Genomic DNA, 6,836 nt, shown 5'->3' with positions numbered 1-6,836 from the left:
GACAGAAAATTTTGTCAACCTTAACGGCCGTTATATCGAAATTATGAAATAAGTTGGAAAAATTTTAATTGTTTTCGAATCTTTTTTTTTTATTATGTGAATAAATTGTATTTTAGTTTATACAGAAACAAACAAAAAGGAAGATAGGTTCGCTCAACCAATTTATCTATACGAGGTATATATGTTCCTTAATTGAATTACAAATATTCTGATTAACCTAATTAACCTAAGAAATAATATTTGGTTGTACTCTTCATTTTCTGTGTTGCTTATTATATTAGTTCATAGCTAAATTATTTCTAGAAATATGGAATAAATATATTAAACAAAATAAAAATACTATTATCGATTGTTTAAATAATATGCAACTATTCTTTGAGTTTCCTGAATACGACTATACTATAGACTATAGTCAAAATATTGGTTCAATAATATATGTTTTCTAATAATAAATTTAAAAGTTGTGTATTATATACACAAATGACCAATTAGTCATTGTTTAAGTATATACTTATATTAGATTTTTTTTAAAGTTCATCTAATTATAGTCTATTCTTAATCTAATCGTAAGTATTTAAGCTTAAGTAGAATTTACTTCTAGTGAATAATATTATTGATAAGCTCAATAGATTTTTTGTTACTGTGATTTAAATGATTTCATATGAGTTCATGTGTGTATGTTGACAAGCATGCAAACAGGTGAATATGTAAATGTGTGTATATATATATATTTTTAGAACTAGATTTTATGCGAAATTTCTAACTGCAAATAGTGTCTAGTACAAGACTCCGTGGCGCAACGGTAGCGCGTCTGACTCCAGATCAGAAGGTTGCGTGTTCAAATCACGTCGGGGTCAAAGTGAGTTGCACAAGTGCAGTTAGTTTTTTATATTTATATAATTAATATATTAATAATGTAGGAATTATTGCTCAATATAATTTAATTAGTTTGTATAATAAATAATAAAGTGAGTAATATTAATTTAATAAATTTAAATTTATTTAATATTAATTTTTTAAACATTTTTTAATACAATATTAATACTTTTTTTAAATATTTTTTATGATTTATTTAATTTTTAGAAGTTTATATAGAGGATAAATATATTATTATAGGTCAATATATGTATTTTACATTTATTGTCAAAGTATATATTTATATACATATTAATATGTATATAATAATATATAATTATATATATGTAATTCATCTTTCTATCTTAATAAATTGTATAATTATTTCTTTGTTATTTGTACTAAATTATTTTTACATTATATAAACATTATATTATATAGTACCTTGAAGATGACTATAGAATAAAATAAAAAATTAAAATAATAAAATAAAAAATAAAAATAATAAAATAAAAAAGTAAAAGAATAAAAGAAAAAATTCTTTTTTTAACAAGTGTATAATTAACTAATGATCAATAAGCCTGTTGAAAAAATAAAAGTATTATTAAAAGGTTTTGGTCATTTAAAAATTAAATTAATAATTATTTCATGATTTAATAAGATTTTTAAAAAGTTTTTTAATGATTTATTATGTTAATAATCATATAATTTCATTTTAAATATGTAATGTTAAATTATTTAGTATTATTTATTTAAATTGATTTAACAATAATTTTATTTATATTTTTTATGATTTAACTTAATATTTTAAGAAGTTTTTAAATAATTTTTTAAATTACTTTATTTTTTTCAATATTAAATAATTGATAATTTATCGTCTAATTTTATTTCAAATATTTTAAATTTATTAAATAACCATTTTCTTTATGTTTTTTATGATTTTACTAATTTTTTAGGTAGTTATGAATGGTTCCTTTTATTTCTAGTCCTATAATTTTAATTTATGTTATATTAATTTATTTAATAATAACTTTTTTAGGTATTTTAACCCAATATTAATTTTTTTAAAAATGTTTTAAATCAAATTAAATTAAATTTAATGTAAAACTTTTGAATAATTTATTTTGTCAATAATCGTAAAATTTAAATGAATTAAATTCATGTAATATTAATTTTTTTTAAATATTTTTTTTGATAATTGATTTTAATTTTTCTTTTTTAAAACATTAATTTTTTTTATTTTATTTTTAATAATATCAATTTTTTTTAATGTTTTTAAGTATCAATTTTTTTTTACTATTATTTTTTTAAAAATTTTTATGATTTAATTATATTTTAAGAATTTCATAAATGATTTATCTTATATATAAACGTGTTAAGTATTAGGCTTACCTGTTGGCAATTTGTCTTACAACAGATTTTCTGAAAATATGCAAAAAAATTTATTTTTTTATTATAATTGAATTTTCAAAGTAAATATGTAAAGGAATTTATTTATTTATAAATTTGTGTAACTATAAACATAAATTAAATTAAAAGCTTTTACAGTGACTTTTGGTACGTCATGTGCCATAAAGCATTCTAATGGGCAAATAAAATATTTTCTAACTAAAATGAAAGAACAATAATACATAAATTTTAACATTTGCTGAGAATAAATGTTTAGCTAAGATTGTTTTTTTTCTGGATCCTATTGCTTTTCTTATTATTGCCATTGTTGTTGTTGTTGTGGCTGTTGTTTTTCTTTATTATTTTTAAATCGATAAATGAAAAATTTGAAGACAACAAAACGAAAAAAAATAATAAATAAATGGGTAAGGAAAAAGCTAAGCAAAACTTAGTAAAACAGCGAATAGAAAGCAGTTTTTAACCTCCACACTGCACTACCTCCTTTCCCATCTCATTCAACCATGCCAACAACCATTGTAGACAATTACTGTGCGATGAAAGTTTTGACATAAAACTACCCTCGCATTTAAAATTAAAAATAAAAAAAAAAAATTGACTACAACAACAACAACAACATTAAGAACAACAGTAACAATAAGAAGAAGAAGAAGAGCATCATTTTAGCTCGCGGCTGCTGTTAGAGCATAGCATAGTTTTCAGAGTAACTCCCAAGCTATAAGTGTTATACATTAAAAGAACCTAAACTTCGAATTGCTAAACCATTGAGCTGCTAAAAAGCAATAATATTCCATGTTGTGCACATCTTGAAATAATGTTGCCTCTGCTGCTGCTACTACTACTATTACTACGACGATTGCTTGTTGGCTTCTTAAGGTCCACAACACACACACATACAGATACCCACTAATAAACGTACAACCAAACACACACTCACATACCTATACACAGCTGCATTAAACTAAACACCTACCAAATTCTATAGCCACCCATTTGGTACATTTTTTATAAATTTATTCAATCTGAAGCGCACTGAGCTATACGCTACACTCTACCAGCTACCCACTACTCACTACCCACTACCACCGCAGTTTCGTGCAGTATTTGCCACAATTTATATTTAAACTTGCAACCAGTGTTCTTCTATTAGGAAAAAGTTTGCGCCCAACAAAAACTATAGCATAACGAGCCAATGTTGGCTGGCTTGGATTTGGTATTTTTCTAATGCTAGGCGAAGGCAGCGTTCGGTAGTAGTCGGCACTTGGTGTGAGCACTATACGATTTATGTTTAAAAAAAAATATGTACGTAAATACAATACTCACATTAAGCAATGTGAAATAAAAAAATGATTTTTTTTCTGTTTAAAACACATAAAGCAACAATAACAACAACATTATTACAGTGGAAGGATGCTAAGATGAATGTCTAAGTAAGCGCGAATCACTAAACAAAGTATCAAGCATATTTCTAGTGTAGCAAGCAAGCCCCTCCACTACCTAATAACAATATCCACGAACAACAAACAGTACAGAATAGAGAGGAAAAGTTATGTGCGTGGTGTGTTGAACGGGGGAGGTGCAGTAAGCATAAACGTTTAGCTTAGTTTACGGCGTTTTTGTTTTTTTTCTGTTTTTTGCTTTGTTATTTTCAATTTAATTCGTTTTTTGTTATTTTTTATTGGTTAGGGCACATTTGGCCTTTTTGTGTGTGCAAATTTTATATTAAACTAAGCAAAATGTTGCACTACTACAGAACGTGGATTATAAAAACATTAAAAAAAAATTTATATGGAAATATACTAACAAAAACAACAACAGGATAAGCTTAAGCATAAGAACAACAACAACAATAGCAGCAGCACCAACAACAACAACAGCAACAACAGCAACGAAACAAAACAAATGTACAAAATTGTAGTAAATCGTAATGAGAAATGCGGCATAAAAGCAAAATCCTTAAGAAATACTCTGAATACTGTATTCATTTTCAAGCAGCAATAAAGCAGCGGCAGCGCTACGGACAAGCAGGTTGACTGGCGTTACCGAATTAAGAAAAGCAATAGAAACAGTAACAGCAAAACCAAAAAAAAAAAACAAAAATTATAACAAAAACTACAAGAACAACAACAAAAATAAGCACAAGAAGAATAACAACAAAAACAACAACAAGAGCAATAACAAGAACAACAAGAACAACACTAACAATAACAAAGCTAGCCGCGAAGCACGACTATTACCTTCACAAAACTTAGAAATAATCACCAACATAAATCTAAAAATGGGCTGCCTTTGTTGTTACTTTTGTCTTATATTTGTTGTTGTTGTTATTGTTGTTGTTGTTGCAGTTGATGTGCGGGTCCAGGGATAGCGTGGCAAATAAAATATCTCAGCAGTAAGTTTTGTAGCTATTATAGTGTGTTTTGTCGTTAGTTGAAGCAAATAATAAAAAAAAAAATAAAAAATGAAAAACAGCAGCGAATTCTAAAATCCATTGAAGAGAAAAATTTAAGAAAGTTTATCAAATGAATTTATACAGTGGGTCAATATTTTTAAGAAGTTCTATTAACATCAATAAATACGCATTATACGGTGGTTAAGTCTTTCCACAGAAGATCTATAGAGCAGAAAACCAAAGCTAACTATATTTATTATTATAATATAGAGTGACAAAGAAAAGACATTTATGTCTCTGATAGATTTCAAGAAAAAACTACTTGAGATAGGTAAACATCTATCTTAACATTAGGAAATTACTTGGATTAGAAAAATGTGGATTTATCAGTTTCTTTATTGCGGTCTTTTCATTCTCTTCAGATTTTCTAGTCATACGTTACTAATCAAATTATTTGGATATTCTAAAACTAAAGTCATTCTCATTGATTCTGACAAGCACTATCTATTGGAGACCATTATCAGTATTAATCTAAGCAACAGAATTTTATTTCAAATATCTCAAGAAAAACAATTATTTTACAAGTGACCATAAATATGTTGATTTCATTCAGTTTATGTATGTATGTAGTTTATTTCATAATATATGTTATTATGGAAAGAATAAGTAAAGGAAGTGCTTGCCTTTAAATAACAATTGTTAATACTTCTGAAAATAAAATGGTTTTATATTTATATATTTGTAAACTATTTTATAGTTTACTAATAATAAGAATTTAAACGAGGTAATATACAAGCTATCGCAATCCTAAGTTACTGGGCCAACTTCTTGAGGAAGTAATAGAAAAGAACTATAGAAAAATTATTAAAATCTTGAGAATTTGAATGGGGTGTTATTTGAAAGTAAGTCACTAATCGTATTTTTCAAGAAGTAACTCTTTAAATGGATGTTAATTAATGAATTTTTAAATAAGTGAATTTTTTACGAGATAAACAGTGCTTTTTCGTAATTTTAATTAAAAAAAGTTAATTTTGTTTACTGCAGTAATTAATCGCGATCTCCAAATTTAGATAAAATCGGCACTCGAACAATTATTAATATATCACGACAAAAGTGAATATAGGGTGGACCTAGTCTCAAACCATATCTTCCTAGTACGCAATGACTCGTAAGCAGTGATACCTTAATGCAGAGCAGAAAAGAGACCCAAAAGATTTAAAATCACTTCTTAGCCAATAATGGACACTGACATATAGTGTATAGTTTCTATATCATCCGCATATATCATCTACAAAAATGACAAAAGTTATTAAAGGAAAAATCCAGTCTCACAGTATGTCCACTTAATACACAATGGCCTGTCAGCACCAATGTCGTGGTGTTAAGCAGGTTATGTCTTAGTTGATGTAGTTAACGGGTATATTTTTTGTCCATTTTGAACCGGGTCGATCTTGATATGAGGCGGAAGGGTTTATATGTACAAGTTTATTTAGTTATGCTCAGATTTTTGTTTAATTGCCAGTTTGGCCGTTGCAAGTGGGATACCAATATCTAAGATATGAATGTTAAAGAGCAAAGTGTCTGCCTTGGAAGCTCGTCTTACCTGAAGTTACCTAAAGTGTCCTTGTATACCGTTACGCATGTGAGTTTGGCACCAATCTACCCAGCATTTTCGAATTGCTAAAGATCTAGCTGTAACGTTTATCAGAGATTTGATTCTAACTTGGATGTCCAAAACGATTATGATATTTACATTAGCGAGTCATTAGCGAGAAGTCACATAAATAGTACGTGCTTTACAATATCACAAGCTATATAAGTATTTTATTAACCAGTAACTTTCTGTTATTATTATTTTATTTATTCCACTGTAATGTTTTACAAAATAACATAGTAAAGAATAACTGTGTGTAACTGTTTTTGCTTTTAATGCTTTTTAATATCAAATTTTCTTTTATAGTGTTCAAAATCCGTTATGCCATAGCTTACGATACCATACCGCATCGTACCACTTCATCATTCCTCCCCGCCAAACTTATCTCACACCACAGCAACCCGCACTACATCATGCTAAAGTTTTGTCCTTATAAACGTCTTAGAAATCTAAACTTGTGAACCTTTTCCTTTTTCTTAGTTGCCTTTCAAATTTTACAATACCATTCCGTCCGCTCGCTCGCCTGCT

The 6,836-nt window shown here is 27.1% G+C and overlaps 1 non-coding gene across 1 annotated transcript; it reads left to right on the top strand.

Moving 5' to 3' along the window:
• Window positions 1-785: 785 nt before the first annotated feature.
• Trnaw-cca lies at window positions 786-857 on the top strand. The gene has a single exon. It is a non-coding gene; the product is annotated as a tRNA-Trp (tRNA).
• Window positions 858-6,836: the final 5,979 nt, after the last annotated feature.

Source organism: Teleopsis dalmanni, chromosome 1 (genome assembly GCF_002237135.1).
Source record: "Teleopsis dalmanni isolate 2A chromosome 1, ASM223713v2, whole genome shotgun sequence".
Lineage (NCBI taxonomy): Eukaryota > Metazoa > Arthropoda > Insecta > Diptera > Diopsidae > Teleopsis > Teleopsis dalmanni.
Note: the sequence above shows the minus strand (reverse complement) of the source record. Positions and strands in the feature narration are given on the sequence as shown.